Raw genomic sequence first — 13,011 nt, forward strand, 5'->3', positions numbered from 1 at the left:
AGTACTGAAATGTGATCTTTTTTTGTTTGACATGCTACACAAACCAAAAAGTGTTAAACCAAACATATTTATTTTTCATTCTATATGAAGGAAACGTAATCAGAACAATCTAAGATGGATAAAATTTGCCATTCGAGGCAACTTAACTAAACTTCCCCCCGCCAGAGTCCAATTGAGACCGGGGTGTCCAAAGGAAATTCTGAGTGGTAGTGAGCGCATCGTTTGCACAGGTTTGCACTGGCTCCGGCATCATATTTTCATTCGCCCGCAGCCACAGACGATGTAGCAAGATCCTGTTTTATTATCTCTTTATACTTACCAAACGCTTGAGCGGATAAAGCGGCCTCGAAAACCTCGAAACACAACTAAAATACAACAAAAATGCAAACCTTTCTGTTTGTTTACATTTTTGACGGCTGCCGGCCAAGCAGCGAGTTCTTAAGAGCATTTAGTATGAATCCGCATCTACTTAGGGCCAAACAGTTTTTGAATAGCGCATATAAGTATGCGTTAAGGATAAGAAGGTTTATATCACTCTTTGCATCGCATCGATAAAGAATAAACACTCTGGATCATGTTGTTTTTACTCCAGCTTATCTTAAATAATCGCAAACAAAACCAGGAGGATTTAACTTGGCGGCATTCATGATTTCCATCTCGATAATCAATTTCTGCTAGTAAATTCTGTGCGCCATGTTGATATTCGGAAGCATAGTTTTGCAAGCAGGATCAAAATTGTTATTTTTGGTATGCCAAAAAGCTCAAAATGACGTGGCGGTGCGCTTTATTCAGGAAAAATGTATTAGATTATGCCAGTAATTTTTTTTCGGCATGATTTTTTTTTGTCATAGTAGCCGAGTTCTTCTCCGGTGGAATTTTCAACTAAATCTTATTGACCTGGATGATCGACTTTATTATTATTAATTATTTTGTATTTTGCTGCCGCCAGTTAATGTAATGATTTTAGTTTCAGATTTGTTTTAGGATTTTGGTTTTAATATTTCATTTAAGGTAGTTTTCGAACTTCAACACGGCATATTGCTCTTTTTGCGACCTACACAACATATCTTATTCATGCTTTGTAGTACACTACAAGAACATGTCACAAAACTCAGTAGCATACATAATGTCTTAAGAAATGGTTTTAACAACCTCCTGTAGGGTGGGCCCTTTCGGGTTTTATAGGGTTTTATCGCAGTTTTATTAAAGCTGTTAAGATTAGTAACCTTTAAAATAAGTTTTATTGGTTAGACCGTAACAACAGCTTGTAGGCTATAAGAAAACTAAAAATGTTACTTGGGATGATCATAAATGGCATGATTCTGGAACATTTCGAATTGACTTTTCAATAACTGAACATTTGATGCGACGGTCAAAGACGCTATTTTGAGCTTGTGTATTTGTTTTCTACGAATAATAACTATTTTACAAATTGAATGTGGGCCGAATATTGAGGACATTTTTTTTCACTATGTACCCAAATCTTGGCCCATCAGTAAAGTGACGTCAAAACAGCGATAAAAAGACGTCAACAACATTTCCTGCGTAAGAACCAGAAAGAACGAACAGGAAGAAAGATTTTGTGTGCGGTGACTATAAAAATATAACACAATAATAGGGTTCCGTTGTTTTTGTTACATAATTAAGAAAGAACTTTAGTTTAAGTGATTTATTTATAGTTTTTTGAAAATTTGGCTCCGAAAATATAATTTAAAAGTTAGATTGGTGAACAAACAGAGATGATACTTCAGCAGAAATATTGAAAAAATGAGATAATTAGTGGTACTAGTGCATGGAAATCAATAGGCCAACGTTGTATCCACTAATAGGCCAATTTGTGTACCATAGACCAACGTTGCATACTATCGCATCGAATCTTTTCAACTTAATTAAGTAAATTCTTGAATATTTAGGTTAGTTTTACTTTCAGTTGGTAAAACATGCATTGCCTAGAGTGTGTAATAGGGTCGACATATTATTTCTAGTGCTATTAATTCATGAGTTATAGTCAAAATTGTCAAGGTGGCTTGCAAATTAGGCCAAGGAATGGTACATATACCCTATGTAGTTTATCAAATGACCAAAATATATCAACAGCAGAAAACCTGTAATATATTTTGGACACCACTAATTTTAAGCGTTTCAGGTGAATGATAAGCGATTGGCTGCCGAATTCTTCTTTATTGAACATTTCTCATTGCAATATGGCTTTCAAATTTCTTACAATTATTAACTCAACGGTTTTGAGTTGTATATTGTATGTGACGGTAAAGTGTATGTCCTCTTGCATACCTGCGCATTTGAGGGGTTTTAGTGGCACAGTTTACATTTTCGATAATTTTGAAGTAAATGCTTAAGAATTAAGTATTTTGAACGTAAATCAACAGAATAGGGTCTAATTGATCCAATAATCGATATTGAAAAGCATCAACTTTTATAGGCTCTTCGGAACAAGCCAAACATCACCGTGCCTGTCCAAATTACATACATGTCCAAATTATATTTTTTACCCTATATAAAAGTTAGAATATGGCGTCCTTGGTGATAATTGTAGGGAAATCACTAATCTACAACTTTGCCGAACATCACATTTCAATATAAGGTTTCTGAACTGAGTTATGGACAAATGAGTCAAACGATTGCCAAGTGATCGAAAACAATTATGCGTAGAACGACAACATAGGAGGTAGATGTGGGAATTGCTGGTGAAAGGCTAAATTAGCCTTCAATGGTGTTCCTACCCTACCCAGCCTTTACCGTACTAAAAGAAAAAAGAAGTCGTTATGAGCAACAATAACTCACAATCACCACTGCTACAAAATCGTCACCATATTTGAAGCTCTTAGCTAACTCAAGCAAATCATTTAAATCAGAAATTATTTTATATTTTGATTCATGTTATACTTAATCGTTTATTTCATAGATCTGGAGTGAAGGGTATACCCAAAAAAAAAAAAACTAAAACCATTACACAAGAGGAAAATGGAAGACTTGAAAATGAAACTATACTAAATCTTAGCCCTTTCGGCTATAAACCTTTGTAAAAAAATGGTCCGATTTTTGGTCTAACTGTATTTATCTGGTCTCACCACGTCGATGATTATATAATATACGTCTCATTCGAGAATCAACCTCATTAGACATATGGAAATTACAATACTGTGTAGATCTTATTAGGTAGCATAAATAAATTGGCATGCGTATTGACAGAATAAAACAGAAACTAATTAATTAATCATTTCATAAATTAGAAACAAGCAAGAATCGTTAATAAGGTATAAGTCTCTCTTTCTGTAAAATGCCCCTTAGCAAGGAAATGACAGAAACCCGCAAAAAAACAGGTGATGGAGTTAACTTTTGGAAAGATGTGGGAGTACAAGTATGCCTCATTGGCAAAATCGTTAGGCTGGTGTATTATGTTTTCGTTCTTCATTTGATATGTGGTTAGGGAAAAATTGGCAAATTATTCAACTAGAATCGTTTCACCATGAAAAAAAAATGGAACCGGGATAGAAAGTTGAAGACACACGATTGGCATAAGACTGACACTAAAAACCAAACATTAGGCAAATCATTAAAAAAAGAGCTGAGTTTTAGGAGAAGTAGATGAAGAAGAAGAATCAAACGATCCAAAACGAACTGATTGGCTGTGTAGAGCGAGAAAAATAAGCAAAATTGGCTAAAAGCTAAAAGCAAAACCCAGAAAATTAAATCAAGGTAAATGAATGTGATAAACGTTTAACTAAATTTGGTATCAAAATTGTAGGCTAGAGAAGAACTTTTGTTTTAATTTCGGATCCGGTTTTGATTTCAGTTTCAACAAGTATCAGAAGAGAAGCATAAAGGTTTCGAGACGAAGAGAAGAAGAATTAACTCCACACCGTCAAAAAGTTTCATCGTAGACTGCGCATTGTATCCGTGAGTAAAGATAATAGATCAATTTCTGTCATTCGCTACTTCTAAGTAAGTTAATCCCAATAAAAAGAAAAAAAACTCATCGCAATAAAGAAAATTACAAGGATAGACGAACAAAACTTCATTTGTGTGGTCCAATAAAACTTATATGAATAACATGCCATCGTAAAATGATTATGGATAGAGCTTATCCACGATGGTAACTGTTACAATTGTAAATAGTTTTACTCTTAAACTTAGTAAAACAGACGAACAGCATTGTACGTCGAAATCTTGAACTGAATAAATCCGCTCTCTTTGTGCTGTTCTTAAAATTAATCGATTGGTCAGACATTGTCATTAGGAGTACGGAAGTCTAGGAAGATTGAAGACAGAGTTTCTAACATAGATAAATTTAATAATTAGTTCTGCAATTAGTTGAATTTTATTAAGAAAATATTTCATCATCGCAAAAGCAAAGTTGAATAAAATGATTGATAGTAAAATTGTGTATTCATATAACCTTACAAAAAATCTATTAAAACTCTGATCATGTTACAAAGAAAATACAAGAACCATAACTATATAGTCCAATTGAACGTTTACAAACACTTACAAAATGGCAAACGGAAAGTACACAAACGCAACGATTCCAACTGAAACAAAACAAAATAGATAAACTCAAAGTTACAAAATGGCCAGTACCTCACAACCACAAAGGAAAAACAAAACATAGATGTAACATTTAGCACAATTATCATGATTTTTTTCTTCTATATCAAGAAAAATTACGAAAAACAGAAGGTGGGACTGCCGAAGCAAGTCAGACGATTTTTATAGCCACTCTATGCTCTAAACAAGAAATACAAAGTATATTTTCCATTCGATACTTCTGTTTAAAAATCTGATAAAAATAGTAGATGCTTCCACTATTTGCATGATCGCTACTTTGGCGTAGCTCTTGTCGCTTTGAATTACCGTTTCCCAAAAACAACCAAGGATGCTATTATCAATTTACTATGGTTTTTGGTCACATGAACCATTTCTATCCATTGAACAGAAGTTTATAAGAAAATTTTGCATCTGCACAGGAAATAATTTTGAATAACAATCTAGGTCGAAACCAAGAACTGATATAGATCTATAGGACCGTACAGCGTCGTGTGTAAGTATGTATTGTACGACACCTTGTCTTCGCAAAGTCCTTCCTTCTGCCAGTTATTATTTCGTTAACGTAGTTTCTGACGGAAATAATTCTACTGATTTTTCGAAAAAAACACTACGGTGTAGAAGAGCTAAGGATTGGAAGCTATTTTCATTCCATTACATCTAGTAATCCACAGCTCGACCTATTTTTGATTTCTTTTAACATGTCGTCAGTGACGCCATAAAACCTAGCCTACTCAACAAGCCATGTATCCATCTCGGTATCCATCAGAAACTACATATGCTGAATTTTACACAAACATTAGCAAAAAATCTGTTTAAACCGATCAAAAGAGAGATAACGTATATCATCTTCTATCTATATGTCTCAAGACAAATGTTGTATAGGAAAAGAAAACATACAAAAAAAAACAAAACAAAACAAAATGAAAAACGATGTACATCTTTGAAAATTACCTCAGAATCAGAAGTTTCACTAAAAACAATTAGTCAATAGTGCAAAGCAAGATTTAAGCGTTAGATATTCATCTAGTCGTATGAGCATAAAAAAAACAAGCAAAAGCTAAGCAAAAGGCAAGTTTTACATCATCCACACCAAGCCAAGTAGACATAATAAAGCATAAACATTACTTGGCTAATGTTTGCCCGATTAGTGTGAATTGTAAGAAGATGAAATTTGCACGAATAGAAGCCATCTACAGTTAGTCAGTAGTTAAAATGTATTGAAAACAGGAAAAAAAGTGTTGCGACTTTATAAAAGTAACATTTTTTACTAATCTACTTTTTCCTATGATATTACTTTCAGTTAAAAGCAAGGGCTCAGTTATAATCAAGCACGAGAAATTATGGCAAACTGTTCGAAACTTTTGTATGCGATAATTATACGAAAGCAGACATCAAATCAAGCAAGCTATGCGAACGTCGTCAAGCCCCATGATAGCGAATGAGAAAAGACTTAAATAAATTTAACCTTAAATCAAAATATACCTTATACCCTAAACCGACACATAGCCGAAATGCATGAATGATGTAAATTCATTCCAAAACTGAAAACAAAAAGACAGAAAACTAAATTATATTAACTATTCAATAAAAACATTTACAGCAAAACAATTCTAGCATTGCTGGAAAGCGCGGTATATAGATAAAAGGTTGCAAGCAAAATGTGATGGATTGTTTCGGTTCAATATTTTATTCAAACCCACTGTAAGGTAAAATATACTTAAAGCAACTGCATCATATGTTTCTTGCATTTTTTTTTTTTAAATTCAACTACAGATGTATCTCTATTTACAAACTGCAATGTTTCTGTTATCGATGTTTCACGAGGTAAAACAATAGAATGAAGATAGTCTATATCGGATTCTCACGTTGGAATATGTTACTTCATATCACATTATAGTAAATCACTGAACAAACTAACATGATAACATTTATGATACACGTTTGTGTAGCGTCTAACTCTATCGGTATGCTCTGCTGAACCATAGCGTAGGCAAGCCATAGGTCAATCCGCGCTTCAATGAAAAAAAAACTGCCAACAGTGGGATGGATTGACACACGTAAGCGACGAAGTGATATTTACTTTTAAGCACATCCTTTCGTGAGCAAAGCATGCGAATTCATCTTCTGTTTTAGTGAAGAACGAAACTTATCAATTCAAAAAACGTAGCAAAATTAGTTATCCTTTTGGCAAAACCCTAGTTTAATTACGATCACCGAAAAATGTAGCGTTATCATAAATCATTAGATACTTTTGCTAGACTGCGAGTCAAAAAAAACACGATCAAATCGGTAAAATGAGCAATGAAGAGCTGGCAAAACGAATGAATCATTCAAAAAAAAAAAAAAACATTGGTAAAGTTTATATCAAAAAATATGAGCCATACATTTCACGTGAAGGGAATAGCAACATGTGAAGCAAAATACATACACATACACAGACAAGACTAGCATTACCGAGAAATTGGTAAATTTAAGCAGGCAAACATTCTTACATGAAAAAAAATAAAACAATTACGAAATTATCAGGAATAATATACATCTAACGTCATGTAAAATACATAATTGAAATAAATTACCAAGAATTAAACTTCTTAACAAAAAAAAAGTTCTTATGCGTTATCGACCTGATGACAATATTCTTTTTGGGTGAGTGAATGATATTACAGTAGACGTTCGCTCGGTGCAAACACTTTAACTGCAATGCTTTTCAACTGCAAGTCCGTCAAGTGCAACAATTTTGCAGTTACTGCACCGCTATCCTTCAAATCAAAATGTCAACAGCAATGCGATGTTTTTCGCATGCACTTTTGTTGCAGTGCGGTGTTTCCTGAATGCACATTGGCTGCATTTTGCAGCAACTGACAGTTCTTTGATGTCTGTCAGTTGTTGCAGTTATCGAATTTCATTCGGTAAGCGAAACGTAAACATGTTGCAGTTACCAAACGTCTACTGTATAAGGAAGAGTACAGTTCCAGTTTTATTTATGGCAGTTATTGAGCTTCTCGAGAATTTTTAGCATTTCGACAAGTTTCTCTTCGACCTCTTGGTTGCGCGCTAGGGTATAATGTGTGTTGTGCACTTTGCGACGATTAAGGTGTCATGATGCATCACTGAGCTTTCAAACGAATCATTGACTTTTTGCTTTTCAATGATTGTTTTCCTCGCGTTTTTAAAGTGATAAAAAAATAATAATTCTGCAGTAACGCAGCTGAAAAAGTATCATCGCAACCATTGCGAGTGGGCATATGGGATGATACTTTTTCATACGAATATTCGCTTTCGTGGCTGAGAACTATCACTTTGAAATTTCGAGCCACATATCCAACATGGCTGCCGGGGCTGATGATGCCGTAAAAAGCCTTAACTCAAATCCACACACCAGTGCACAATTTGCGCGCCGATTGCCTACGCGCCAAGTTTTTCACTAGCTAAATCACTATTAAAAAAAAAAAGACACTACACCGTCTTCAGTGCCCGGATAAAAAAATACCATTCATTACATGGTAAATATTATTAACATATGACTGGTTTTATTGTTCACAATAAAACACATAGTAGAAATATTGTTACTTTTTACAATAGAAATCAAGCACATATAGTTCGTACAATAAGTGTACATTAGCTTTATTAGTGACTAATTGATTCGATTGTTTTTCAATGGTTCTGTAATAATTTAAAGTTAATATCAGTAAAAAATTAATTTAAGTTGTTTTTAGTTCTAGTTTTCTAGTTTGTTCTAGTTGCAAAAGTGCCTGCAAAGTTCTCATGGACTTTTTATTTAAAAAAAGTTTATTTCTCAATTACACTTAAAAACAATTCGTAACATATAAATAACAATAAATATTGTTGCTTGGATCATGTTTGTATAATCAAATACAAAAACACTTGATATATTTTTTTTTTAGTTTTCGTTTTAAATTTGAGTACAGTAGATGTTTCGGTTTTCGAATGTTATTCGCTAAAACTTCAACGACTGACAGACGTCAAGCCGTGTTGGCAGAGGAAGCTCGCAATGAATAACTGAGGAAGTACTTATAGAAAACTAGCTGAAAAGCAGGTTTTAGCCAAGTGAGGACGTTACGACAAGAAAAAGATGAACAATGATTTTCTAATGTTTTCCAATAAATTAAAGGAATCTATAGTAAATAGTAAACTACCATTGATAAACAATACAAATACAATTAGTTTAATGGGGTCAATTGAACCGATGTAAAAATAAACATGCAATAATATTTGTTGTTATGTAAATAGATTTCGCCTTTGAAAAACCAAAGAATTCATATTTCTCGGTAATATTTTTCTCCAGCATTTACAGATACTAATGGCCACATGAATTGTGAACGATTTATGGTATATGGATCATACGACCTGAGGTCTGACTTGTGACATTTGACAGTTATTTGAAAAGATTGATGATAGATCTTATCAACAGCTGCCAAGCAATACATACGAGACAGACATCAGAGTGTTTGATTCTTATCATAAAATGTGCATATCATTCTGGCGGCCGTTAGTGCTCGTAAATGCTGGATATAAATGTTAGCGAGAAATATAAATTCTATGGATTTTCAGAAGCGAAAACTGCTTACAAATAACAACAAATATTATTGTTCGAATGAGTGTAATCAGTTTCGTGCCTTTTAATTCCGCCCTATGTTGCTTATCCTTTGACAGATACGCGTATTTCGACTACCACTTGTAATCTTCCTCAGTGTCAGTTATCCAAGTGACGGTACAAGAAATATTATTGTATTTTTATTGTAACAACGATTCATTTGACGCCATTCAATTAATTATATTTGTATTGTAAGAACAATGAAAAAACATTAAGATACATTGTTTTCTTTCGAAAATTGCCCTAAAAATGTCTCATAAAAACACAATACATTCTATTGTTTTTCGTGAAAAAGTGTATTTTTATGGTTAAGATCCATAACGACCACCATTTTTTATTGTAAAAGTGCCATTTACCATTCGCCGAATGGTATAGAACAATAGGGGTGATGGTGAGTGTGCCGTGTAAATTACAATACGTTTAATGGTGAATATTTTTCGAAAAAATGGTGTTGTAACAATAAAATTTATCGTATTTTTATGATATTTTTTATCAGGGTGGTTTAATGAAGTAAAAGCGTTGTTACCGTCAATAATATCTTTGTTGTACCATATTTCCAGACATAAGGAAGTTCAATGTTTTATGTCGAATTCGTTTATTCCCGACGGTGCACTGCACCGGTGTAGCAATTGACACCGGAAAAACGAACGGTTTCGGTGCAATTTGTTGACAGCTTATGATGGTATTAGTAAGAGCGCGTGAGAGCGCCAATGAAAACAATAAAGGATATCAAAAATAAACATAATCAATGTTTTCATGATTTCCGTGATGAACAAAATTATTTTTATTTTTTACTATCTATATCCAATTTAACAATTTCAAAAGTTTTCAGTAATCCACTTGTACATGATAAACTTGTAATAATAAATGTTACTTGAAAATTGTTATCCAATGTTTTAGCACTCCTACATTATTTATCTTCTTCAAATTCTCGTAATATCATAATTTTTCAATTAAAATCAACTTTTTAGAATTTAACAATTTTCGTTGCCTAGTAAAAAAGGATGCTAACATACAATTGTAAACGATCTACGTGCACAAATTTAACACAAAAAATGTTAAAGGTAGTTCAATAGAAAACGTTTAGCTACAACGTAGAAGAAAAATAAATAAACGTATTTTAGAATATAACGTTATTGAAACTGTAATGTTCAAGCTCACAACCGATCAAAATTTAAAATCTCTACCGTCAGCATTGAAGCATCCTAATAGAAGGACTGCCTCTTTTCTCTTAGCCATCAAAATCAGGTCAAAATTTCTCACACAATACACTACCCCTCAGAGAAAAAACACAAAGTTTTGTACTATAAAACTAGAGGCAAAACAGCATTTAGACTCATTAGTTTCCAGTCTTTGGATCGAGCGAAAGCACCAGGGAGCAAACAACAAAAATCGTGGACCGTTACCCATATATCCCAGGCAAGCCATCGATTAGCAAGCAAGCAAGCGAGCAGCAGAGTGGATGATCGATTCCCCGGGTAGACTTCAACCGAACGGCCCGCAAGCGTGGCTCGAGTGACTCGCCTCTTGCAAATCCGTACGACCCGTAGTGCCAGGCCAGCCGACCTGAAGAAGTCGCATTAGCTTGCTTGATCGCATGTTGCTTGACTGCCAATTGCAATTTTCATTGCAACTACCCTGCCACGTCTACTAAAGAGTTTTTTCCTATCGGCTCAAATCTGTGCGCTTTGGTTCCATCCAACAGACCGTAAGTGCAGTGTGTCGAATTTCGACAAACAAGTCTAAAGTTTTTTTCCACATGCAGAAACCGATAGTACCACAGTAGAGTGCCTAAAAGCAGTAGCCGTATAGAAAGTATCACCGCGTGTGCCGAGGAAGAAGAAAAACCGATGTAAGATGTGAAGTCTATTGTGCTCGCTGCTAGAATATTCTAGTAATAAATATCGTTCGTTTCGATAAATATAGCTCCCACGTGAGATCGGTTTTTTGGTGATACGGTTTCATCGAGAGATCAGCAGTGGTTGGCGCGCAAAATTGGCGGGAATCAGACTGCACCGACGTCGCAGCGGATTGGATGGAGCAGTGACCAATAGCTAGCTAGAGTCGCGTGTGATACAAGCCAGTTTCCGACGTCCAGTGAAACGGTTTTGGGACAATAGAATGTGCACATGAAGAACAGTGATCGATCGAACTTTTGAACAGTACTGGCCAGTGCGTATGATAGGTATATTGTAGGAAGTTAGGCATAAGCTGTAATCTAGGGGTAAGTGATTAAAAACCATACTCTCGGCCGAGATTCTGACAAGCGAATAAAATGTTGGTAGATAATAAAAGTTTTGAATTCGTTTTCGCCAAATTTAGTGTGTGAGATTTGTTGATTTGAGAATTGTTCTTTTAGTTTTTATTTTTATTTTTATACTGAATTTCTTTTCTTTGGTGGTGGTAAAATTTTGGAATTTGATCGGTTTTCTATTTATTCATTTTCGAACCTGCGACTTACCGGCGGGTGTTGCCGGGCAAAAGTGTTTGTGCGTAACAGGAAGGTCAGCATTCGGGAAAACCCGATTGGCGCTTAAGCTGAGTTTCAAATAACGAGAACGATTAAAATTTCGATTTAGAATCCACACGTTGGTGGAAATTTCAGTGGCCCACCTGGAGAACGTTACAAAACACAACTCAAAAATGCTTTAACCATCCTTTAGTAACATTTGTTTGACTTTCAATGTAATTCAAAAAATCAATATTTGTTATAAGAAAAAAAAAAGAATTTACGGTTTTTAAAACTGTTTGTACCTACAAAATGTGACTTCAGTAATATTTCAGTCCAATTTAAACGAATAGATTTTTATTCTATTGTGGCTTACCAAAACTTTATTACGTCTATTTTTTTCATAATTAATAGATCACCATGCGACAGAAAATTCTAATGATTAAAATCATTAAAAGTAATCCACATATTTGCGATAATCAAAAAAAAAAACCCAAATTAATCCACCTAGCGGTGATAGTGCCTTTCTCGTCGAATATGCTCTCACGATCTTTCCGTCAGTGTAAGCCAAAGTGTACTGAATCCTGATAAAAGCAAGCATTTTATCAAAGCCATCATTGAATTTACTTAAAACTTATTGATGGTACATAGTCCGACGTTATGTTCAACGTATAAGCAGAGCTCAGTTGACTGCTTGAGCATCTTCACTAACACTAAAGCCGATCAGTATCAAGACGATACTTACAAGCCAAGATATAACTTTTTACACAATCACAGATCACTTTGCGATCTTTGCCAATGTTTTTTCTGCACATTTTAGGCCAGGCTTGTCCGCACTGAGCGCATGAAAATTCTGCTCTTTGGATTTAAACCATCAAACACATCATTGATTAGAAATTTTTTCATCTTATCAGATAGAAGGATGTTGAAATATGCTAAATGTCATTTCGAACTGTCAAAAAACCGCACCGCAGAGCCGCACGGGCCGTTCAAAATGAAATTCACTGGAGTGTTTTCACCCGGGTGAAAATCTCTTTGCGCGCTCAGTGTGGCTCTGCGGTGCGGTTTTTTGACAGTTCGAAATGACATTTAGCATATTTCAACATCCTTCTATCTGATAAGATGAAAAGATTTCTAATCAATGATGTGTTTGATGGTTTAAATCCAAAGAGCAGAATTTTCATGCGCTCAGTGCGGACAAGCCTGTTTTAGGCTATATTTTATTATCATATCAAAGGTTACAAAATTCATGTAAAATTTGACAAAAAAATGCAAGCATGTGCAATTTTCCATGTAAAATTCAACCACTTACAGAGCGCGAGGGCGCAACCAGTCCATTAAAATTTTACCCAGTAATTTTATACTAAATTTTCGCGCCCCA

At 34.6% G+C, this 13,011-nt stretch overlaps 1 long non-coding RNA gene across 1 annotated transcript; it reads left to right on the plus strand.

The window, feature by feature from the left end:
• Positions 1 to 10,325: 10,325 nt before the first annotated feature.
• Positions 10,326 to 11,591, plus strand: LOC134287415 (uncharacterized). Its single transcript, XR_009997293.1, has 2 exons — positions 10,326 to 11,033; positions 11,108 to 11,591. It is a non-coding gene; the product is annotated as an uncharacterized LOC134287415 (long non-coding RNA).
• The last annotated feature ends 1,420 nt before the right edge of the window (positions 11,592 to 13,011 follow it).

The sequence above is a fragment of the Aedes albopictus genome, chromosome 2 (genome assembly GCF_035046485.1).
Source record: "Aedes albopictus strain Foshan chromosome 2, AalbF5, whole genome shotgun sequence".
NCBI classification, from domain to species: domain Eukaryota; kingdom Metazoa; phylum Arthropoda; class Insecta; order Diptera; family Culicidae; genus Aedes; species Aedes albopictus.